The sequence below is a fragment of the Triturus cristatus genome, chromosome 2_1 (assembly GCF_964204655.1).
Source record: "Triturus cristatus chromosome 2_1, aTriCri1.1, whole genome shotgun sequence".
Lineage (NCBI taxonomy): Eukaryota > Metazoa > Chordata > Amphibia > Caudata > Salamandridae > Triturus > Triturus cristatus.
Window position 1 is genome coordinate 34,463,108 of NC_140581.1, and position 25,945 is coordinate 34,489,052.

The 25,945-nt window shown below is 43.5% G+C and overlaps 1 protein-coding gene across 2 annotated transcripts in view; it reads left to right on the plus strand.

Annotated features, from left to right (window-relative positions):
* The window catches only part of LOC146863660 (uncharacterized), a 130,582-nt gene that overhangs the window by 60,769 nt on the left and 43,868 nt on the right, over nt 1-25,945 (plus strand). The window contains exon 4 of one of the 2 annotated variants that reach the window (XM_085627753.1): nt 5,008-5,071. The exons of the other annotated variant lie outside the window; for it this stretch is intronic. The gene's annotated coding sequence lies outside the window, so the exon portion shown is untranslated. The remainder of the gene's footprint in view (nt 1-5,007; nt 5,072-25,945) is intronic. 2 annotated transcript variants of the gene reach the window in all.

The following is a 25,945-nucleotide window of genomic DNA, read 5'->3' on the forward strand; positions in this document are numbered from 1 at the left end:
GAGTGTGGAGTACAGAACAAGTTTACTACACCCTACCATCCTAAAACCAATGGCCTTGTTGAAACATTCAACAATACATTGAAAGGCTTGATCATGGGTCTCCCTGAGAAACTCAAAAGGAGATGCGATGTCCTGTTACCATGCCTGCTTTTCGCTTACAGGGAAGTACCACAGAAGGGAGTAGGTTTCTCACCCTTTGAACTTGGTCATCCTGTGAGGGGACCACTTTGTCTTGTAAAAGAGGGCTGGGAGATGCCTCTTCAAGAGCCCAAACAAGACATAGTGGACTATGTGCTTGGCCTAAGGTCCAGAATGGCTGAGTACATGGAAAAAGCATCCAGGAACCTTGAGGCCAGCCAGGAGCTTCAGAAGCACTGGTATGACCAAAAAGCTGCACTAGTTGAATTTCAACCTGGAAAACACAACAATTGGGGGAGGGTCCAAGGGAGAAAAGTTTATAGACCTGCAAGATAGTAATACCCCAATCAAGTTTACTACAAAACACAAAGAACTATCTTGGGTCTAAGAGTGAACAATGATCACAAGTGACAGAGGTTAGTTACGGTAAACTCCCACTAGGAAAAATCCCTTTATAGGACTGGAACCCTCACTCACCCTAGGTGACATGCTTCATCATTGAGTTATTTCTCCCGATGGAAAAACCTAGTTCCACCGAGGGCTACAACCCCCTCACTGTGAGGGAGGAGTCCAGGGATGTTGTATGTAAAGATGAGGCTGTATACAAAGGAGATCCTTTTTAGTCCCTTATGCGGTGAGTGGAGTGAGAAAACATCAGCGCAAACAATAAGCTAATTTATGAAAAAGAGTGTGGTGAAGTTAAAACTAAGTGGTGAGAACCAAAATATTTTTATTTTGTAGGTTTCACCATCAGGGTTCAAAAGCAGTGCAAATAGAGCAGTATAGAGCTTTAAACTGCTCGTTGTAAAAGGTCAACATGTTTCAGCCCTATTGATCTGTAGAGAAGTATCCGGGCTTTCTTCAGGACCGTGTGTAAACAATAAGCTGCTGCTATTTGGTGCTCAAACAAACAAACAATACATTTTGATACTACACCAGTAATCAGTTCATATGTCTTCGGTATTACTGGGTATACCTAAAAGAATAACGTAAACAAAATCTCGGTCAGAAAAGTGTCAAAAGTTGATACAACACTATTGTAGTATATATTTACTACTAATAAACCAATTAGAAGTAATTGGAAGCCCGTGCTGTGGGCAAGGCACTTACCCAAATAGTTGGATATCCACCCGCACCTCAACCTGGTAACAAGTCAGGGAAGGGGGGCCCCGCTCAAAGAAGAATAAAAAATCCCTCTGTCAGACCGTGGAGAAACCTACTTGCTGACAAATTGGTCTATTCCTCAAAACATTCTTTAGTGTCACAGTGAGACACATCAGCAAACAAACCAACTTTAAGACTATGTATGAATATTAGGTAGACTGACCTTCAGTCAAAAGAGGAATAAATAAGGGAGTTTAAGTAAGGTTGTCTGGTGACATACAACTATTGAGCAAAAAAAGGGGTTTGGGAATGCCAATCAGACAGTATGTGAAAATATATCTGATGGAGCTCTTTCTCCCAACACACTCTTTGTAATGCTAGTTTCAAAATCAGAGGGTAACAACATAACAGGGAGAAAGAGTAGGGGACATAATCTAAACAGTTTCTGAACCAAAGTTCCTATTCTACTCATGCAAGCCCTTACCTCTCCGTCGGTACCCCGGAACGGTCGTTGAGCTGGAACCGGAGGTACCGACTGGAGGCTAACCCACTCTGTTAAATAGTGCCTGTGATCAAGGTTGACTGCCGGCAACTGTGGTGGACCCAGAAGGTGCCTCCGAGTGTGCCTGATTGGAAAAACGGTAGTTCCACGTACTGAGCATGTTCAAAGAGGCAGCTACTAACCTAATGCAGTGTCCCATGAACTGAGCATGCCCAGTAGAGAGGCGGTGGTTCTACGTACTGAGCATGCTCAAAGGGGCAGCCGCTAACATAATGTAGTGTCCCATCGATCGAGCATGCGCAATTGAAAGGGAACACATACAAAGAATTTATTGGAATATTCCACAGTGTTTAAATAGAACTATATGCACGAAATGTTAATTAAATGAATGTTTTTAACAAAAGAATGAATACAGTAGGTTATTTGTAAACTTGATGAACTGTTTAAGCAGAACACCCAATATTAGAGAAGCAAAATATCCGTGTTTATGACACACGCGCAGGAAGTGCAACATGTAAATGGTTCATCAAATTTGTTTAACAAAGTAAACACCCAAATAGTACCATCAAGAGTCCTAGCTGGTGACTAGGTCAAGAAGGATGCCAGTACCGATGGTATTTAACTAACTAAGAAAGCTTATGAGAAACTCACATTAAAGGATGCAATAAATGATGAGAAGGGCCATTAATGTGAACACGGCAATATGTCACAATCATGAACTTGTATCAGGAGAGCAGACTACTGATCTTTACTCATGGCTAGTTCTAAAGCGATAGCCATGGTATATCGTCGTTTAACCCCATGGTGTCAGTATGCAATTTTTGCACCCAACGCTGTTCTCGAATGAAGAGAAACTTCTGAATATCTGTCACGTGTGGGGGAATAAAGGGTTGCTCCAACACTACCCATTTAATATCCCGCTCCGTATGATCATAATTAATGAAATGGTTAGTCATTTTAGTGGAACTCTTTTTACACCTGACAGTGCTTTTGTGTTCAAGGATTCGTGTCTTTATTTTCCTTGTAGTCATCCCAACATATCGCATATTGCAGGGGCACGTGATAATATAGATCAGTTTCTCACTATTGCAGTTAGTGTGTTTAGAGAGACACCATGGTCTATCCGTGCCTATATCAATCTCAGTAGTGTGCGTAGTTTGTGGACAGACCGCACACGAGCCGCACGGAAAGTGTCCCTTAACGGGGGGCAACCCCAAAGGGATACTTGGTTGAGTGTTTTTTTGGAGTGAGGGCGAGTGTGCACCAACATGTCTTTTATATTGCTGCTACGCTTAAAAGCAAACAGGGGAGATGGTAGAGATGTGGCTCCAACATTGAGAATACGCCAATGTTTCAGAATGGTATTCTTGATTTTATTAGAATAACCACAGAACGTGTTAATACAGGTAAGTCCCTGTAATGCTTCTTTGGCTGGTGCTTTTTCAATGAGAGCTTCACGATGGTTATTCGAAGCCCTCTTTCTGCACCTACGAATGATGTTAACACGATATTGCCTTTCTTTAAGCTGTGCAGAAAGGGATCTAGCATGTTCTGTGTATTTCTCCATACTGGAACAGTTCCGACGGAGACGTAGAAATTGCCCAAATGGAAGATGTCCCGCAGGGCTTTTGGGTGGAAGCTATTGTAGGATAACAACGAATTGCGTGCCATCGGCTTGCGATAGAGTTCAGTTGCAAGCAAACCATTCTCCGGATAGATCCTGACATCAAGAAAAGGAAGGCTGGATTGAGAGTTCATATGTGAATCGTAGGTACTCCTTTCTTGTGTTGAGCCAGCTGTGGAAGGCTATGAATGATGCCGGTGTCCCTTTCCAGATCACAAAGATGTCATCTATGTACCTCTTCCAGGTCAGTATGTGGTGTCTGAAGGGATTGGATTGCTGGAGAACCTCAGTCTGTTCAAAAGTATGCACGTAGAGATTTGCCAGGCTGGGGGCAAAAACACTGCCCATGGAAGTCCCCGATGTCTGTAGGAAGAGTTCTGCCTCAAACTAGAAAAAGTTTTGTTTCATCGCCAAGGTGGCACAGGCCATGATGAAACTCAAAGGAGTGAAAGGGTCATGGTCTTCTTCCTCCAACAGAGATTGAATAGTGACGAGAGTCTCGTCCTGAGGGATACATGTGTATAGTGACTCTACGTCGAACGAGACCAAGAGGTCTTCTTCTTGGTCAAAAGTTAAGTCTTGTAACAGGCGTAACAGGTCTTTAGTATCCTGTATATATGTTGGCATCTTCGCTACAATGGGTTTCAAGAAGAAATCCACAAAGGTCGACAGGGGCTCAAGCAGGGACCCTATCCCCGAAATGATGGGTCTGCCCGGAGGTGGTATCTTTCCTTTGTGGATCTTCGGTAACACGTAGAAGTATGGTGTTACAGGATGTTGGGTGGTCAAGAAATTCGCCTCATTGTCCGTTATCCATCCTTCACTTTTGGCCTCATCCACAAGGTCTTTGATGGTATTGGTTAACCTCTTTGTTGGGTCCATTTTCAGGGATCGGTAGTATCTCCTGTCTTCCAGTTGACGTCTACATTCAGCTCTGTAAACTTCTGTATCAAGGATGACCGTGGTACCCCCCTTGTCTGCTGGCTTTATGACGATGGATTCATCCTTCGCCAAAAGTTGTAAAGCCAGTCGTTTGGCTTTCGGAAGATTCTGATAATGATTGGTATCCGTGTTGATGATGTTTTCCACATCGTAGAGAACCGCTTTTTCAAAGGCGGCAATCTCAGGGGGGACCGAGTGTATCGGAGGGTTAAACGTAGACTTTGGTTTTAACCCAGTGTTGGTAGTCCTTGAGTCAGTTGTCATTAAAGAATTGCCACTGTAAAAAGCTTGTAGTCTTCTTTTCCTGAAGAATCCAGACAATTCTTGCATGATGGTAAAAGTCCCCTTTGATTGTAGGAACAAAGCCCAGTCCTTTTTTAAACTAGCATTACAAAGAGAGTGTGTTGTGAGCAAGAGCTCCATCAGATATATTTTCACATACTGTTTGATTGGCATTCCCAAACCCCTTTTTTTGCTCAATAGTTGTATGTCACCAGACAACCTTACTTAAACTCCATTATTTATTCCTCTTTTGACTGAAGGTCAGTCTACCTAATTTTCATACATAGTCTTAAAGTTGGTTTGTTTGCTGATGTGTCTCTCTGTGACACTAAAGAATGTTTTGAGGAGTAGACCAATTGGTCAGCAAGTAGATTTCTCCACGGTCTGACAGAGGGATATTTTTTATTCTTCTTAGAGCGGGGCCCCCCTTCCCTGAGTTGTTACAAGGTTGAGGTGAGGGTGGATATCCAACTATTTGGGTAAGTGCCTTGCCCACAGCACGGGCTTCCAATTACTTCTAATTGGTTTATTAGTAGTAAATATATACTACAATAGTGTTGTATGAACTTTTGACACTTTTCTGACAGAGATTTTGTTGACGTTATTCTTTTAGGTATACCCAGTAATACCGAAGACATATGAACTGATTACTGGTGTAGTATCAAAATTTATTGTTTGAGCACCAAATAGCAGCAGCTTGTTGTTTACACACGGTCCTGAAGAAAGCCCGGATACTTCTCTACAGATCAATAGGGCTGAAACATGTTGACCTTTTACATCAAGCAGTTTAAAGCTCTATACTGCTCTATTTGCACTGCTTTTGAACCCTGATGGTGAAACCTACAAAATAAAAATATTTTGGTTCTCACCACTAAATTAGCTTATTGTTTGCGCTGCTGTTTTCTCACTCCACTCACCGCATAAGGGACTAAAAAGGATCTCCTTTGTATACAGCCTCATCTTTACATACAACATCCCTGGACTCCTCCCTCACAGTAAGGGGGTTGTAGCCCTCGGTGGAACTAGGTTTTTCCATCGGGAGAAAGAACTCAATGATGAAGCATGTCACCTAGGGTGAGTGAGGGTTCCAGTCCTATAAAGGAGTTTACCGTAACTAACCTCTGTCACTTGTGATCATTGTTCACTCTTAGACCCAAGATAGTTCTTTGTTTTGTAGTGAATTTCAACCTGGTCAGCAGGTGTGGGTTTTGGAGCCAGTGGCACCAAGGGCACTCCAAGATAGATGGAGTGGCCCTTACCCTATCCTAGAGAAAAAGAGTGAGGTCACCTATCTAGTTGACCTGGGCACTAGCAGGACACCCAAAAGGGTTATCCATGTGAACCGCTTTAAGCTCTACAATGACAGTGCTGACATCACCATGCTGATGGTGACTGATGAGGAACAGGAAGCAGAGAGTGAACCTCTCCCTGACCACCTCTCTTACAGCCCACAAGATGGGTCAGTAGATGGTGTAGTCTTTTCAGACACTCTCTCTGCCCAACAGCAGACTGACTGCAAGCAAGTCTTGCAACAGTATGCTAGCCTCTTTTCCCTGACCCCTGGTCTGACAAACTGGTGTACCCATGATGTGGACACTGGTGACAGTGCACCTGTCAAGAACAAGATCTATCGCCAGTCAGACCAAGTCAAGGAAAGAATCAAAGCTGAGGTCAGCAAGATGCTGGAGTTAGGGGTCATTGAACCCTCAGAGCCCCTGGGCTAGCCCAGTGGTTCTGGTCTCCAAACCTCATCAACAGGGTGGAAAGAGAGAGATGAGGTTCTCTGTGGACTATAGAGGGCTCAACTCTGTCACCAAGACAGATGCTCACCCTATTCCAAGAGCAGATGAGCTGATAGATAAATTAAGGGCAGCCCAATTCCTCAGTACCTTTGACTTAACTGCAGGGTACTGGCAGATTGGCATGGCCCCAGGAGCAAAAGAAAAGACCACATTCTCCACACCTGATGGGCATTACCAGTTTACTGTGATGCCTTTTGGGTTAAAGACTGCCCCTGCCACCTTCCAGAGGTTGGTGAACCATGTCCTGGCTGGGCTGGAGTCCTTTAGTGCAGCTTATCTTGATGATATTGCTGTCTTTAGCTCCACAAGCAGGATCACCTGATCCACCTTGGGAATGCTTTAGAGGCTCTGCAAAATGCACGTCTCACTATCAAGACATCCAAATGCCAGATAGGGCAGGGCACTGTGGTGTACTTGGGCCACCTTGTAGGTGGAGGCCAGGTACAACCCTTACAACCCAAGATCCATGCCATCCTGCACTGGGTAGCTCCAACCACCCAGACCCAAGTCAGGGCATTCCTTGGCTTGACTGGATACTACAGGAGGTTTGTGAAGGGATATGGGTCCATTGTGACTCCCCTCACAGAACTCACCTCCAAGAAGATGCCCAAGAAGGTTAACTGGACAGTTAGTTGCCAAAAGGCTTTTGACACCCTGAAAGAAGCAATGTGCTCAGCACCAATTCTAAAAGCTCCAGATTATGCCAAGCAGTTCATAGTGCAGACTGATGCCTCTGAGCTAGGGATAGGAGCGGTCCTATCCCAGACCAATGATGAAGGCCAAGACCAACCTGTTGCTTTTATAAGCAGGAGGCTACTCCCCAGAGAGCAGCGTTGGAGTGCCATTGAGAGGGAGGCCTTTGCTGTGGTTTGGTCCCTGAAGAAGTTGAGGCCATACTTGTTTGGTACTCACTTCCTGGTTCAAACTGACCACAGACCTCTCAGATGGCTGATGCAGATGAAAGGGGAAAATCCCAAACTACTAAGGTGGTCCATCTCCCTACAGGGAATGGACTTTGAAGTGGAACACAGATCAGGGACTGCCCATGCCAATGCAGATGGACTTTCCAGGTTCTTCCATTTAGACAATGAAGACTCCATAGGGCAAGGTTCGTCTCATCACCTTTTGTTTGGGGGGGTTGGGGGGGTTGTGTGAGAAAGTGCCATCTTTCTTACATGGTATGCCCCCACTTTTTGCTGAATTGCTGAAGTACTTTGACTGAGTGTGCCCTGGACTCCTGCCAATCAGGTGCCCAGGGCCTATGTTCCTTCCCTAAAAACCTCAAACCCCAAATTGGCAAACACTGGCCACATGTCAGCATCTGGTAAATGGTAGCCTAGGTACCCAGGGCCTTGTGACCAGGGAAGGCCTCTAAGGGCTGCAGCACTCATTGTGCCACCCTTAGAGGCGCTGTACCCTAACACACACACACTGCCTTTGCAGGCTGAGTGTCTGGGTACAAGACAAAACAAAGTCGTCATGGCACACATCCCTGTGGGCCATGCCCACCACCTACACTGCCCTGGCATACATCAGCCACCCCTCTAGCTGGGTGCCCTATGCCAGTGGTGTGGGCACAGGGGCATGAGCCCTGTGCCCCTACAGTACCCAGGTCCATTTCTGGGCACTGTAAGTGCAGTGCTGCCATTTAATAGTACATGGTGCTCAGAGCTCGTCAAACACGAACTCCACAGTACCATAATGGCAACACTGAAGACTGAGAAGTTTGGTATCAAACTTCTCAGCACATTAAACCCACACTGATGCCAGTGTGGGATTTAATGTACAAAGCACCACAGAGGGCATCTTTGAGATGCCCCCTGAAACCTAACCTACAATCCACGTCTGGTCTGGGAGGCTGCCTAGGCTGCCACTCAGCAGCATGTTGCTGGACCCCTGGGTAGGAGAGCCCCTGCTCTCCTGGGCCTGCAACAATGCACATCCTGGGTGAGGTGCTAGGTCTCCTCCCCCAGGATGGACAGGGGGAAGCTTCAAAGGCATGCCACCTCTGTGAGCTTTCCCAAGCCACTTGCCCCCACTCTGCCGGGAAGACTGGCTGGAAACCCCAAATAAGGACCGGAGATGTGCCAGCCTGCCAACCCCACCCCTCAGGTGGGGGAGGCGAGGTGAAGCACATCTCCCTCCTGGGGCTCGCCAGCTTGAAGATGGGAGGCCCTGCCCAGGCCCTGCCCAATCAGGACTAGGCTACTGCCCCCTTCCCACAGGAGAGTGGCAGGATAGGGGGTGTACCCACCCCAGGGCAGGGACCCATTGGTCCCTGCCCTTTACCTACCTGTAACACCCCTAAATCTAGTATTTAGGGGCACCCTGAACCTTCTTTCCTTAGATTCCAGATTCCGAAAAACAAAGAAGAGCAAAGAGAAAGAAGACCTGCCGTGCAGCTGCTAAGAAGAGGAAGACCCCAACTGCTTTGGCCTCAGCCCTACTGGCCTGTCGACCCTCGAACCTGCTCCTGCTACATCCCGGCACCTCTTGTGCCCAGCAACCTCACAAACCCCGGAGGACCTGGCTACCTTTTGACTCTGAGCACCTGGGACTCCCATGAGCAGGCGCTCTGCTCATAACCAGCTTCTAACCCCTGGCATCAGCCCGGAACTGCGAACCCTGCACACTCTGCACCCGCCAAGCCTGGCCTGTGCCGAAGTGAACAAAGACCCTGAGGACGTACCCCCGGCGACTGTGACCCCGAATCCGGCACCCAAGGACTCACCTCGATGCTCCTGACGACGCCTGCAGCCTCAGAACCAGGTACCCCCCCCAACCGCGATCAACAGAGGATAAGATTTCCCGACACCAAAAGGCACCCCTGCACCCGGCGCCCTGTGGCCCCCTGTGCCCAACTCCTGGGTACCTACCTATCCTCCAACTACCCAACTTACCTCTCAAAGTGGTGGTGGCACCTGAAGAATCTTCGTCCCCGAGCTGGCAGCCTTTGTTCATCCAAGAGCTTTCCCATTGATAACCATTGAGCGCCCGAAGGCTCAAAAGCACCCTGCACGCAGCAGCTCGAGTGGCCCTGGCAGTGTAACCTCTACTCCTATCTACTTCCCCATTTGCCCTAAGCAAGTGACCAGGAGCCCAGCTCCCACAGACGCGTGGCCTGCTAGTCAGCAGCCACCAACCAAGGCCCCCCTGCCTCTCATAGGATAACATTGGGCCTAACTCGCTGTGCACCCGGCTGCCCCTGTGCCGCTGAGGGTGTAACAACTGTACTTACCTGACCCTTGGAGACCCCTGAGTCTGTGCCCAGAACCTTAACTCTGCCAGTCGAGTACTTACCCAAAAGCCGATAACCCAATTTTCCTCCATAGGGTAACATTGACTGGTTTCTTCTGAAATTTCTTTTAAGTGTGGAGTTTCTAAAACCTAAAATATTCACCTAAAATCAACCGAGTAACGAAAACTAAAATACTCACCTGCTATTAGGAGAGATCCCAGTGCTGGATCTTGGTGCCCAGCACTGACCCTGAAAAGTACTCACAACCGTACTTACCATTATCCCAATTTACTTCCATAGGAAGTTTCTTCTGTCGATTTTTGCAAATTACACAAATATTCTTTAAAAATCGTACCAACTGTGAAAACGTAATTGCTTACCTGTTTTAGATTGAGGTCCCAGTACTGAGCCTAGGAGCCCAGTACTGGATTACAAAAGTAACAAGAACATACCATACCTGTAACTTGAATTTTCTCCCATAAGGAATCATTGACTGTTTTTCTATTAAATTTCTTTTAAGTGTCAACTTGTAAAGTAGCAAAATATTGCCTAAAAATCACAACAGTAACTAAGTCGACTTTACTCACTTGTTTCCAAGAACTGTCCCAGTCCTGGAGTTGGAATAGTAATCCTGAAAGTAATCCATTGCAAATAACTTAAAACTTACATTGAGCTCAATGTATTATTGTGTTTGAAATTGTGTTGCCTATTGCAACATCCTGTAGCTATCTACAAAAGTCAATTGCATATAGCAAAAGTATTCAACTAAAGCCTCTCCTCTTGAGAAAGTATATTTTAATACCTCTTGTTGGTTCTAAATTAAAACAGACATATTTGTTATATAAACCATTTGGCCTAGAGTTCAGTTAGTGAGTGTGTGAGACCATTTGCTGACTGAGTGTGCAACAAATGCTTTACACTGTCCTCTGATACTGCCTTACTGCTTAACCAAGCTACCACTTTAGAGAGTAAGGTTATATCTAACTTTAGCCTCTGCCAAACCTCTGGGGACAGTGGACTCTGTACACAATGTACCTATTTGGGAACAGCATATACAGAGCCACTTTCTCACAGCCAGTTGCTGAGTACAGCAAGTGGCCTGGAGAAGCTCACAAAGGCAGAATGCCTTTGAAGCTTCCCCTGCCTATCCTGGGGGAGGAGACCTAGCACCTCACCCAGGATGTGCATTGTTGCAGGTCCAGGAGACTGGATGGCTCTCTACCCAGGGGTCCAGCAACATGTCTGCTGTGTGGCAGCCTAGGCAGCCCCTCAGACCAGACGTGGATTGTAGGTTAGGTTCAGGGGGCATCTCTAAGATGCCCTCTGTCTTGCATTGTACATTAAATCTCACACTGGCCTCAGTGCGGGTTTAATGTGCTGAGAAGTTTGATACCAAACTTCCCAGTCTTCAGTGTAGCCATCATAGTGCTGTGGAGTTCGTGTTGACGATCTCCCAGCACCATATACTCTCAAATAGCAGCACTGCACTTACAGTGCCCAGGAATGGACCTGGGTACTGTGGGGGTACAGGGCTCATGCACCTGTGCCCACACCACTGGCATAGGGCACACAGCTAGAGGGGTGGCTGATGTATGCCAGGGCAGTGTGCGTTGTGGGCAGGGCATACAGGGATGTGTGCCCTGTCGACTCTGTTTAGTTCTGCACCCAGACACTCAGCCTGCAAAGGGGAGGGGGGTGTGTGTGTGTGTGTGTGTGTGTGTGTGTGTGTGTGTGTGTGTGTGTGTATATATATGTATGTATATGTATGTATATATATATATATATATATATATATATATAATTCACTGAAAAAACCATAGGTTTCAGGGGTGTTATAGTTAGCTGGACTTTTCACTTGTACAAAACCATTGAAATTCCCCCGTTATAGTTAGTTCAGCTAACTATAACTCGCGCGCCCGCAATGCACTGCTGATGACGTCACATATTACATCACTCATGACATGGTCAGTGACATCACTCATGACATCACTGACATCTCAAATGACATCACTGATGACATCACTGATGACATCATCCAGTGAATGTGTGTTTTTCTGAAAATTAAATATGTTTTATATATGTATATTTCAAGGTCGATGGAAGAATAAATGGGTATATAAGTGTCTAAATGGATGATTTGTTTTTGAAAAATTGATTGTGTAACTGACTGATTAAGTGTATCATAGTGAATACATGGCTTAGTGAGTAATGTTTAAATATGTAAATATCTGTATCAGTCTCTCACTTTGTGTATAAGTGGCTGCATGGGTTGGTGAGTAGCTACATGGGTGTCTATATAGGTTATTAGTTGGTTTTTTGAGTATCAGTCTGAGTGTCTGCATGGTTCGGTGGGGGGTATTACGTAGTGCATAGCTGCATGAATGAGTGACTCACTGTTTGTATGTGTTGAAGACAGCATGTGTGCAGGACTGTATGGGTGGATGAGTGTGTGTATGGGTGTGTTAGTGAGTGAATGACTGTCTCAATAGTGTCTTTATGAGTAACTACATATGTTTTAAACTAGTATATGTGACTATGGGTGTATATAAGTGAGTATATGTGAGAGTGAGAGATTGAAAGAGTTCCTGTATGAATAAGTATGTGTTTCTATAAGTGATTGTTTAAAAGACTAAGTATGTGTAAGTTTCCGTAGAAGTAAGTATGGTGGTGTGTGTATAACTGTATATGCAAGTAAATGTATGTTTGATTCTTTATTAGCATGAGTGACTATGTGTGTGAGTAACTCTATGGATGAGTGGCATTGTGTAACAGGATGTATAGGTGTATGAGTACATACGATGAGTGAGTACATGTATGAGTGACTGTATAGGACTGTTGGTGAATGAGTGGATGTGTATGTGGATCTTAGAATTACTGAAGAGGTTGTTGTAACTGGTATTGGTATGTCCATTGTTTTGAAAATGTTAGTCTCTATTTTTGAATGTGTGTATCAAAGGTTATATTAGGGTGAGAGGAGGTCTGCCACTCTATCACAAGGATGATGTCATCAGTCATGTCATTTGAGATGTCATCAGTGATGTCATGAGTGATGTCACTGACCATGTCATGAGTGATGTAATATGTGACGTCATCAGCAGTGCATTGCGGGCGCGCCAGTTATCGTTAGCTGAACTAACTATAATGGGGGAATTTCAATGGTTTTGTACAAGTGAAAAGTCCAGCTAACTATAACACCCCTGAAACCTATGGTTTTTTCAGTGAATTTCTGAGGTTTTTTAAATGCTAATTCCTAACTATAACGTGCCTGAAACCTATGGTTTTTTCTGTGAATTTCAAAGGTTTTTTAAATGCTAATTTCTAACTATGCCTACAGAGATAGGACATGTGAAGAAAGAAGAAAAAATGCACAGAAAGAAAAAAACAGAAGTGCAGAAAGAAGCAACAGAAGTCCTCAAAGACGAAGAAAAGTGCAGGAAGAAGGATAACGTGCAGAAAGAACAAAAGGAAGAGCAGAAAGAATCCTTGTTGCAAAATCATCCTGTACCCTCAACTTTTTCAGACGGATACTTGTGGTAACTGAGTCTGACTAACCAGTCCTAGAGCCAGTGCTATGTTAAAAGACACTTAGAATACAGTGAAAACACCTACATACACTAGGGAGCATTATGCGTTGGGGTCCCCCTGTGATTAGCATGACCTCCTCTGTAAGCCCCTAGTATATAATGGGGCAGGGGGATTAAAACTACCTCTTAAAACAGGCCACAGGGCATTTTTGCACACGTTAACTCAGGCCCCGTCCACTCCCTTCACCACTGTGTAAACACGCCCTGTGTCCGTTTTTAGTTGGGAGATTAAGTTCATTTGAATCCTGAGGGTCCTAGGGTCCAACTAGCCCACTAGGTACCGCCAGTAAGTGCCACAGAGCTGCATTGCAGAGAGGTGTAAAAAGTGTCACGGCCTGGACCACCTCTCTGCAATGCAGCTCAGTGGCGCTTACTTGAAGCACTTGGTGGGCTAGTTAGCCCCCAGGGGCCCTCAGTATTGAAGGGAAATTATATCCCCAATTTAAAACGTGCCATAGTGTGTGTTTGCACACGTCACCTCAGGCCCCGTCCCCTCCCTTCACCACTGTGTAAATGCGCCCTGTGGCTGTTCTAAGTTGAGAGATTAAGTCCCCTTGAATCCTAAGGGTCCCTAGGGTCAAACTAGACCACTAGGTACCTCCAGTAAGCGCCACAGAGCTGCGTTGCAGAGAGGTGTAAAAAGGGGCTTGGCCTCAGAACACCTGTCTGCAGCGCAGCTCCCTGGCGCATACTGGAGATGCCTGTTGGGCTAGTTGGCCCTCAGGGACCCTCAGTATTGAAGAGGAATTAATTGCCCAACGTACAACTCGCCAGGGGGCACGTTTGCAGAGTGCTGCAAGGAGGGGGCGTGTCCTCCAGCACAATGCCAGTCTTTTATTTATTTTAATTTTTTAAATAGGGGGGCTGTGTGGTTCCCCATCTTATTCTAATTTATTGGCCCTGATGACCCCATCCCCCAGGGCCTGTCTCCTAATTTTATTTTTTTGACCCCAATCCCCAGGGCCGGCCACTGTTTTTTATTATTTTTTAAAAATATATATTTATAGACACACCTACGACATGGTGAACAAACCGTACGTACCTAACACCATGGCGATTTGCGTGATATTCATTAAAAGGCGACTATGCATACAATGAATCCACGTGGAATGTATTTACACCACTAGTGAAGCTCTGACATGTCTGATGCCCTACCGTGCCTAATCCCGGTAGACACCCTTGTCGTTTATTTATACAAACATGGGTAGCTATTGATGGGCACATTTAATACACATGCACACCAAGCCATTCAAAGGGGATTCGACAAAAATTCGACAAACTATGCAAGAAACCCCCCTCACGGTTAATAAAACACACATCCACTGACGGATGTGTAATACTTTTTATTTTACTCTCTGGAAAGAGGACGAACATCACTTGAGAGTCACAGCGCGCTCCTGGCAGAGCCCAATGCTGTGTTACACCCACCATTGCCTGCCGAGTGCCACACACCTCTGTGTTGTATTCCACCAGCTAGTGCATATGCTATGACACTCTCTAGCCCATGTGCACTGTAACACCACCATATGTCATGCCACACTTGTCTTCGCACGGGTTATATTGCCCCATCTAACGTGCCTTCCTCGATGCCTATGATATAACGCACAGTGCTATGCCATACATCTTACAATCTGGGATCCATATCTTTGTCACAGTGCATATGCAACGTTACACTCCCCAGCACATATTTTATATTACAACTTTAGAGACTAGTTAGGTTACACAACACTTCCCTGTGCATATTACACTCCAAGGCGCATATCGCATAGCACGCGCTAGTGCCTGTGCTATCTCGCGCTCTCCAATGAATGTGCAATTGCGCACAATGTATTGCATATTATATTGCACGCCCGGTTCATCTTATATCGCACTTTTTGGTGCATAGTTTATACCATACACTATATCTAGTTTTCATTTTCAATCGTGCTCTCAGGACTATGTTCTATATAACACTGTGTTCACCTACCCTTTTCACGGGCATTACATTTTGCGATAGGGGGTGGAGGGTCAGGGGGTGTTTCTGCCAAGTGAGCCCGGAGTCACAGTCACAAACGTCCTCTTCTTCCTAAATAAATGTGAGATTATGCTGCATACTTGTTCATATTTTAAGTAGTTCGCACAGACACACGTTTTAAAAACAATAAAGTTCCTAATACCCGCCTTCTCTGAACAGTTAGCTTGCTGCCCCATCCCCCTCCTCCCTATCCTCTGTTGTGTGAATCCATGGACTAGCCTCCTCCCTCCTGCCATGCATGGTCTGATGTGCTGCCACTGCCCTCAATTTAGTATGATGTACCAGTCCACTCCTCCTGCCCTCCATTGCCCAATTCTATGCCCCATCATTGACCTCTTGCTTAAACTCTGTGCTTAGCTTGCTGCCCCTATTCTCCTTCCCCCTGCCCTCCGATGTCTTTGTGCATGCCCCTGCTCCATCCTTTCTGCCCACCATGTTCCATGGACCTGCCACTCCTATCTACTCTGAGTGTTCTCTTGAGCTGCCACTCCCCTCCCACCTGCCTAGCATTGTCAGATGACTGTAACCTGTCCCTGCCACCTCCACCCTGCCTGTCCACATGCCATGCTCCTATCCTCTTCCTCCTGTCCTACATGGTCCATTGTACTGCCACACCCTTCTGCCCTCCCTGGTCTGTTGTGCTGCAACTGCTCCTCCTGCCTGGCCCGTGCGGTCTGTTGTGAGGCCCCTTCCCCTGAACTTTCTTGTCTGTGCACAGGCCCTGACCCTCCCTTCTATCCTCCATCGTCCTTTGTGCATGCCCCTGCACCCTCCTTCTTGCTCATCATAGCCATTGTGCTGCCACTAACCCTCCCACTTGCCATGCATGGTCTTCTGTGCTGCCATGGCCCCTCCCACCTTCCCTGTGTGGTCAGTTAGCTGCCCCTGACCCCCTCCCACCTTCCCTCCATGGTCTGTGTGTATGCCATCACAGTCTCACTGTTGCTCTTCACGGTGTGTCTTGCTTCTAGTACCCATCCTGCCTGACCTCCATGGCTATCTTGCTGCTCCTGCCCTGCCCCCTTGCCCCCAGCCCTCTGTTTACATGTGCAGACTCCTACTCCCTCCCTCCTGGCTTGTCTGTTCCATTGTAATGCCCCTGATCCGTCCCTCCTGCCCTTTATGGTCTGTTATGCTGCAGCTTTCTCTCCTGTCTGTCCATTATGGTCAGCTAGCTACCATTGCCTCTTGCCCCTCTGTTCTCTGATGTCCATGTGCATGGTCCTGTCCCCTCCCTCTTGCTTTCTATGGATTGTTGTGCTGCACTCCCGTCCCGCATGCCCTGTGTGGTGTATTGTGCTGCTGCAAACCCTGATGCCTGCCCTGCAGGGTCAGTTTGGTGCACCTCTCCATGTCCCTCCTGTCCTCTGTTATCCAAGTCCATGTCCCTACCCCATTTCCTTCCATGATCCAATGTACCATACTTGCGAACATTTTGAACTGGGTAAGAGGGAGATTTTGAAAAAAAACTGGGGTATTGATTTTCCCCTTTGAGTTACATTGAAAAAGAGGAGATTGTAGACAGGAGACAGATCAAATAAAGCCCATTTGAGCTTAAAAACATTGGACGTTTCCTGGCTGAATCGGGTCTGTTGGCATGTATGGTTGTACTACCATTGCCTCTTCCTTCTGCCCACAATGGTCTATTACATTGCCACAGCCTCTCTTGCAAGTCCTGTATTGTTGGTTTGTTGCCCCTGCCCCACTTTCCACTGCCCTCCATAGTCTGTTGTGCTGCCACGGCCCTTCCTGCCTGCTCAGTGTGGTTAAATTGTTGCCTTTGCACCCTCCTACCTGCCTTCAATTTTCAGAGTCCGTGCCCTTGGCCTCTGCCTCTCAACAGTATCCTAATGAACAACTAGATTGCTAACATTCTATATTTATTACAAAAGTGTGGAACGCCTGACGTCATCTTGATGTAATCAAAACTGTAATACCTAGAGCATTTCCTTTAGAAATTACATATATGAGAGGGTCGTATTGGCATCAAAATTATGGTTAGTGCTCTAAAAGACTAAAATAAGGTCATATTTTCTGAGTTTTCAAATAGCGACAAAGCACTTTTAAATTATTTGTTATCTTTATGTTTTTTTATCCAGTTGACCACTTGATTAAATGTTGCACTTAGGGGAGAGGATGTGGTGTTACTTCCAGAGCTGCAGACTTTGCAACTGGGGAACCAGGTTGGAGTTTCTGCTTCAGCTCAACATTCTGTGATTCTGGTCAAATCACTTAGTCTCCCCATGTCTACAACCAAAATGAATTTGTTCTTGTGTGATGTAACCAATGCTCATTTAAAGCACTCCAATACCTGACAAGTCTGCACTATATAACACTGCAAAAACACAAAATAATAAGTGTTTTGCACACTTCTGTCATTGGGCTATATTTGGGCTACATCTGGGTGATTTTGGGCTACATTTGGGCTCTTTTGTCTCCGGTGGCCATCTTGGGAGATTTATTTGTTATGAAGTTTCCTAATTTCCTCATGTACTGCAGTCTCCTCAGTAGGAAATGCTTTCAGTTTTTTACTTTGATTCCATCATGAAGGTATTCAGATATGTCACACATTTGCCATAAATTCTGAAAGTTAGCACTCTAGTTGCTCATTAGATCACTGTAGTAAAACTACTGTTCACCATGGAAGTCTGCTCCTGGTATTAAAAGTGCATGTTTCAGTCTGCATGTCAGAATTTTTTAATGAAATAGAAGAGGATTTGAGAAGTCACTCAAAATGTGCCCTCATTTTCTTTCTTCAGCATTAATCATAATTTCTATGGCAAAATGAACCCCCTCATTGTGTTCCTTTTTAAATTAAATGTTTTAAGTGTTACCAGTTTATTCCAATCAAGATGGCTTCAGGTGTGCCATACTTTTGTCATAATGAAGACAGTAAGCGCTCTAGTTGTTTTTAAGAACACTCTGGGACATTCTGTCATTGGGCTATACTTGGGCTACATCTGGATGATATTTGGGCTACATTTGGGCTCTTTTGTCTCTGGTGGCCATCTTGGGAGACTTATTTGTTATGAAGTTTCCTAATTTCCTCATTTACTGCAGTCTCCTCAGTAGGAAATACTTTCAGTTTTTTACTTTGATTCCATCAAGAAGGCATTCAGATGTGTCACACATTTGCCATAAATTCAGAATGTTAGCACTCTTTTCGCTCATTAAATCACTGTAGTAAAGCTACTGCTCACCAGGGAAAACTGCTGCTGGTATTGAAAGTGCATGTTTCAGTCTGCATGTCAGAATTTTTTAATGAAATAGAAGAGTATTTGAGAAGTCACTCAAAATGTGCCCTAATTTTTCTTTCTGCAGCACTAATCATACTTTTTATGGAAAAATGAACCCCCTCATTTTGTTCCTTTTTAAATTAAATGTTTTAAGAGTTACCACTTTAATCCAAGCAAGATGGCTTCAGGTGTGCCATACGTTTATCATAAGTAGGACTGTTAGCGCTCTAGTTGTTCTTTGGAACACTCAGGGAAGCTGCAGTAGAACACAAAGGAATCAACTGACAGTCTCTGCCCTTGTTGGATGTACATGTTTTACTGAGAATGTCAGACTTCATTCTCACATGACTGAGAAAGATAATGTGAATTTACAGAAAATAAGCTCTCAGTTTAGCTTATAGATCACCTTCCAAACCTCTGTGGGAAAAGCATGAGAAAATATGTTTCTCTCAATCATGATATCCCAGCAGAAGGCTTTTTCACATGGTGAAATCACCTTAGAACATACCACAGTTCCTAAAATGAGTATGGTACCATCAACAAATGATTTATAATGTAACTAAAGTCTTAAAACCTTCTATTAACTGCAATGCTTTTTAATGAGGTGCTATCATGTATATTGGTCCCAAGATGGCTGCCAACACTTCTTGGATGAAGTGCTGACAGCCAATCAGATCTCAGGATGAGATGTGTGGTTAGGCTCCGCCCACATATATATATGATTTTACTTTTGATTTTCTCAGGAACTACTGAACAGATTGACACCAGACCTGCAAAAGGCACTTCCCTGACCTGAGGACTACCTCTCTGCCAAATTTCAAGTAATTCTGTTCAGCCGTTCGGGCTGTACCTTGGACTAATGGTCCCTATGGAAAATTGCATGGGGAAAACGTGTTTTGGGACCCCCCTTTTTTCTCAGCCCCCGCTTGACGAATCCCCCCGAGACTTTCAGGGTAGGAGCAGAGCGGAGTGGAGCGCCCCACCTATTTTGAAAATTTCGCGAGGATTCGTCAACTGGCGCCAAAGTTATTCCAAATAGAATGTTGCGGATTTCCTATGGAAACACGGTCCTAACTATAACTATCTACTGGCGACCGCCAGTAGATAATATATATATATATATATATATATATATATATATATATATATATATGGGATTTCGCCTGGGGGGCTCCTGCAATCCAACAATCTTCCGAGGAAACACAGGAACAGACGATAACTGACCCAAGGTGCAAGTGAGTAGTTTATTTTAAATAAATCTCAGCAATGCCTGCATGCCGCGTTTCAGCCTTCCAGAGGCCTTGATCACATGACGCCTTGGGAGTTGCAATACTGCATTTAAAGTGCTTGGTGCAAATGAAAGCTATGACACGATTGGCTGTTTGACACATAGCACAATAAACATAGAAAAAATACATGTTGAAAAAATATAATCACAGAAGCATGGTCATAAGCAACGAAATACATAAATTTTTCAAAAGGAATTTTAGCTATTTATTAAGAACACACGGTCAGTGTAGTTATATTTCAAAGGTAAAAACTAAGAGAAGAAGATTTAAAAATCACATTTAAATTAAAATCCTCTCCTAAATGTTCAAAATGGGCATCGTTGTGCATATATATATACACCACCTGACCTCGGCCTCTGTCTGTATTGAAAGTTTCTGTGAGGACAGCAGCTCCGGGCTAGATGCCAGATGTCACCAGTTATCCTTGGAAAAGAAAGCAAGCCACAATGAACTTTGATAAACTTGCGGTGGCTTCACTATGGTTCCGAGGAAGAGCATTCATGGATGTTTCATTTTTTAGTTGAGCTTCCTTCTTCCGTGTTTTTTATTTTTGTGATTTTCGAGAGCGGAGGTTTTTCTAAATGTTGCGAGTCAACATCCTTTCCTGCTCGCTCTGCTCAACGGAAGGCGGAAGCTGAAACGTTGTAGTGGAAATATATTTTTGTTCTTTGGTGAATCTATCTGAGTCACTTCTTTCTTGGATATTTTATTTCTTTGTGACTCATTGTATCCTTTGGGATCCAGATTTTTGCCCTGGCTGGCTGTTGTTTTCTTGTGATCCTTCATCTTCAAGTATATATATATTCAATGAAAAAACCAAAGGTTTCACACATGTTATAGTTAGCTGGACATTTCACTCGTAAAAAAACAATGAAATTCCCCCGTTATAGTTAGTTCAGCTAACTATAACTCGCGCGCCCGCAATGCACTGCTAATGACGTCACATATTACATCACTCATGACATGGTCAGTGACATCACTCATGACATCACTGATGACATCTCAAATGACATCACTGATGACATCACTGATGACATCATCCTAGTGATAGAGTGGCAGACCACCTCTGCCCCTAATATAACCTTTGATACACACATTCAAAAATAGAAATTAAAATTTTAAAAACAATGGACATACCAATACCAGTTACAACAACCTCTTCAGTAATTCTAAAATCCACATACACATCCACTCATTCACCAACAGTCCTGTACAGTCACTCATACATGTACTCACTCATCATATGTACTCATACACCTATACATCCTGTTACACAATGCCACTCATCCATAGAGTTACTCACCCACATAGTCACTCATGCTAATAAAGAATCAAACATACATTTACTTGCATATACAGTTATACACACACCACCACACTTACTTCTACGGAAACTTACACATACTTAGTCTTTTAAACAATCACTTATAGAAACACATACTTATTCATACAGGAACTCTTTCAATATCTCACTCTCACATATACTCACTTATATACACCAATAGTCACATATACTAGTTTAAAACATATGTAGTTACTCAAAAAGACACTATTGAGACAGTCATTCACTCACTAACACACCCATACACACACTCATCCACCCATACAGTCCTGCACACATGCTGTGTTCAACACATACAACACATACAAACAGTGAGTCACTCATTCATGCACCTATGCACTACGTAATAACCCCCACCGAACCATGCAGACACTCAGACTGATACACAAAGTGAGAGACTGATACAGATATTTACATATTTAAACATATTTAAACATTACTCACTAAGCCATGTATTCACTATGATACACTTAATCAGCGAGTTACACAATCAATTTTTCAAAAACAAATCATCCATTTAGACACTTATATACCCATTTATTCTTCCATCGACCTTGAGATATACATATATAAAACATATTTAATTTTCAGAAAAACAGCCATTCACTGGATGATGTCATCAGTGATGTCATCAGTGATGTCATTTGAGATGTCATCAGTGATGTCATGAGTGATGTCACTGACCATGTCATGAGTGATGTAATATGTGACGTCATTAGCAGTGCATTGCGGGCGCGCGAGTTATAGTTAGCTGAACTAACTATAACGGGGGAATTTCATTGGTTTTTTACGAGTGAAATGTCCAGCTAACTATAACATGTGTGAAACCTTTTTTCTTTTTTTCATTGAATTTCTAAGGTTTTTTAAATGCTAATTCCTAACTATAACGTGTGTGAAACCCATGGTTTTTTCAGTGAATTTGCAAGGTTTTTTAAATGCTAATTCCTAACTATAACGTGTGTGAAACCCATGGTTTTTTCAGTGAATTTGCAAGGTTTTTTAAATGCTAATTCGTAACTATAACGTGTGTGAAACCCATGGTTTTTTCAGTGAATTTGCAAGGTTTTTTAAATGCTAATTTTTTTATTTTCTTCTATTTTTAAACATATATTTTTTTTAATTTTCTATCCTTTTTTTAAGACTATGGTTAAATTTTTAAAATTCTATAATATGTTTTTTTAAAAATATTTTATAAAATAAACAGGTAAAATTTATTAGCAATACATTTTTTCCTTTTTTTTTAATTTTTTTTTTAGTACGCGTACCGTAAGCTTACGGTAAGCGTACGGTTTACGCAATGCCCGTAATTTATCTACGCTGTTTGCGTATAGTTACGCAATTTGCGTAGCCGCGCGTACTCCGCGTGGGACGCGTACGCGTGTACGCTACACGCGCACGTTACGCGGAAGTGTCGGGTAGTGACTGTTATGCGCATGCGCGCAAGCGCGTGTCTTTTTTACGCGCATGCGTACTTTTGCCGTAAGCGCACCGTAAGCGTACGGTAGGTCATGTGACCTGAAAAAAACTAAAAAAAATCCTTTATTTTATTTAAATATATTACTACATTTCTTTTCACAATAGTCACAAAACGAAATTTCTTTGCCAATTTGAATGCACACTTACTGCTCTTTTTTTTGGCAAGTGATAATCACTTTTACAGACTGACACATTATGAATCCACTTTTCAGATTTTTTTAAATGCACATGTCCAGACTGCTTTTTCAGACCACCACCACCATGTGTATCCTGGGTGACTGCCTACACTCCAGCAAGGGCAACCAGCCTTAGTGATGCTGAATGTCTTTGCATTACAGACTGAAACCTCAAACCCCACTCGCTTGTAAATACTGTGCATGATTATACATGGAAAGGAGCTGGGTGTGTGCTAAGAGTCTGCTTCTGCACCAAAAAATCGCTCCCCCTTTTTCCTACTAATGCAAATATAAAATTACCAGAGTTGTACACAATAAATCTCTGCCTATATTTCCCAACATGTGTAACCTGGGTGACTGCCTACATTCCACCAAGGGCAACCAGCCTTAGTGATGCTGAATGTATTTGCATTACTGAGTCCAACCTCAAACCCTTAAACTATTCATTTTTTATACCAATACACCTTAATTTATCGTGAAAACATAGTCCATATTATTTTACATGTTCCTCACATTTAAATTTCTCCCAAAACAGAAAATAATAAACGCAACTTCAACAAAAAGAATTACATTTCTATTATTCATTTCTTAATTTACCATATACATCCCCTCTCAAACTCTAACCTCACCTTTAAAATTAGTTAGTTGTGAAAGAAATGTGGCACTCAAACAGCAGATTATCAGAGCCAGGATCTCTGTTCTCTACACCTCTCTCCTCTCAGCAGAACCAGATAATGGCAAAGTTTCCCTCTATTTTTCCACACATATACATGTAAGTTTCAAATCTCAGTGCTTCCCCCTTTTTTTCAAATGTAATCACACATTTCTATTGGTTGAAAAACAACCCTTTTCCAAAAGTACCCTGCCCCCAACTTGACTTCTGCCTAGTACCCTTCCCCCAACTTGACTTCTGCCTGCTACCATAGCAACAGCTCATGGAACACTGCTGTGTGGAGTCAGGTCAGAAGTTCGCCACACAATGTTTCAATTCCACAGAGCAAGAGTGCTTGACTTTTCAAACCTAACAGCAAATCCATAGTACTGTTCTTTGGTAACACATTTTTCTGTACCAATACAAAACATGCTTCTATTAATTTACACATACAGCCTAGTTTTTATTCTAGAATGGTATGAAACAGCCAATCAGTTCTTTTTGTTTTGAAAAAAATATGTATGCCTCCATTTCCAAACTGTCTTTCTTTTCATATTGCCATTCTACTGAAAGACACCTCCTGAGTGCATCCAGTTCTCCTTTGAAGATGTTCACAATGTGGATTGTAGGGCACAGCTATGTCTTCTGGAGTGAAAAGTTTGCAGAGAAAACAGGTATGGTGAGAGACCTTGCTTTGCCAAATGTAGACATTAAATGGATTGGTCAGAGAGGGTTAAAGTGGCACCAATTGATGCCATTGGTGAAATCCTTCATGCAAATCCAACACCCTGACCTCATAATAGTGCACTGTGGTGGCAATGACCTAGGCACTTTGACTGGGGTAGGTCTGGAAATGCTTATGAAGGACACCTTTGCACAACTGTTTTCACTTTTCCCTAAAACTGCCTTTGTGTTTTCTAACATATGCCAAAGGCAAAAATGGAACTGGTCCAATCATTTCTGTCCGCAGATTGACAAAGCAAGAAAGCACGTCAACAAATCTGTTTCTGCTTTCCTCCGTGACTATGGTATGGGTTCCATTTACCACAACAACTTGCGTTACGACATGCAAGACATTTATAGAGGAGATGGTGTGCACTTCAATGATGAAGGGAACAGAGTCTTCCTCTTGAACCTTAGACTCTGCATCGGTACTTACTTGTAGGTACCACAAAAAAATCACTTAATAAACACAACGGCTGTTTTTAGAGCCCCCTAATATCTAAACACTTAAATCTGAATTTCATTTCTTTTTTGTATTTTTTTTCTACCGTACGCTTACCGTAAGCTTACCGTACGCGTACCCCGTGATTTTTTTTAAAATCAATAAATGTTTTCTTTGTACTTTTCTGTCCTTCTTTGACCCCCTTACAAATGTTAGGGGGTCTGTAACTCTCTCCCTTGCCCCCTTTTCAAGATATCACTCTTTTTTACCGGAGTGAAATACACAAAATGGCGGCCGCCGCTTCCTGGTTTCGGCCGATTCGAATGTTTACTAAGATCTAACAGCCAATCAGAATCGCGCTCACGCACGCCACCGTACGCGTACGGTAAGCTTACGGTAAGCGTACCGTAAGCTGGCTCAGATATATATATTGATTTAAAGGCTATTTTCTCAGAATCTACTGAACAGATTTACACCAAACCTACAAAAGGCACTTCCTTGACCTGAGGACTACCTCTCTGCCAAATTTCTAGTAATTCTGTTCAGCCGTTCGGGCTGTAGCCCTGTCTAAAGGTCCTATGGAAAAATGCATGGGAAAAACGTGTTTTGGGACCCCCCTTTTATCTCAGCCCCCGCTTGACGAATCCCCCCGAGACTTTCAGGGTAGGAGCGGAGCGTAGCGCCCCACCTATTTTGAGAAATTCGCAAGGATTCGTCGACCGGCGCCAAAGTTATTCAAAATAGAATGTTGCGGATTTCCTATGGAAACAGGGTCCTAACTATAACTACCTACTGGCGACCGCCAGTAGGTAATATATATATATATATATATATATATATATATATATATATATATATTCACTTAAAAAGCCATAGGTTTCACACATGTTATAGTTAGGTGGACATTTCACTCGTAAAAAACCAATGAAATTGCCCCGTTATAGTTAGGTCAGATAACTATAACTCGCGCGCCCGCAATCCACTGCTCATGACGTCACATATTACATCACTCATGACATGGTCAGTGGCATCACTCATGACATCATCCTTGTGATAGAGTGGCGGTCGCGCGAGTTATAGTTATCTGACCTAACTATAACGGGGGAATTTCATTGGTTTTTTACGAGTGAAATGTCCACCTAACTATAACATGTGTGAAACCTATGGTTTTCTAAGTGAATTTGCAAGGTTTTTTTAATGCTAATTCCTAACTATAACGTGTGTGAAACCTATGGTTTTTTAATGTGAATTTGTACGGTTTTTTAAATGCTAAGTTATGTAGGTATTATTTTTTTTTTTTTAAATAAACAAAAAAAATTTTTCCCCCTTCGGGGTCCTTTAGGGACCCCCTGACAAAGGCTAGGGGGTCAGGAACTCTC